We start from the raw sequence: 346 nt of genomic DNA on the forward strand, positions 1-346 counted from the left end.
GGGCATACAGTGTCTAAACAAGACATAAGAGTGGAGAAGAAAGTATCAGTAGCACGGTTAACATCAAGAGATGATAACTGTTCAGGGGAAGGAAGCAAAGATGAAACTATAGCAGATAGCCGGGAGGGTAAGAGAGAGAGCATAGGTTACGTCGAAAAGTGACATGTGTAGGGGTGTGTTGTGTTAGGAACCATGTTGAGGTTAAGAGTGAGGAGGAAGTGATCCGAGGTGTGCAGTGGAGTAACGAGCACATGATCAGTGGAGCAGTGTCGTGTGTAAATAAGGTCCAGTTGGTTGCCTGATTTGTGAGTAGCCGTAGTTAATACTCGCTTGAGATCAAAAGAAG

Source organism: Sinocyclocheilus grahami, unplaced genomic scaffold (assembly GCF_001515645.1).
Source record: "Sinocyclocheilus grahami isolate Dianchi unplaced genomic scaffold, SAMN03320097.WGS_v1.1 scaffold217.1, whole genome shotgun sequence".
Taxonomy (NCBI): domain Eukaryota; kingdom Metazoa; phylum Chordata; class Actinopteri; order Cypriniformes; family Cyprinidae; genus Sinocyclocheilus; species Sinocyclocheilus grahami.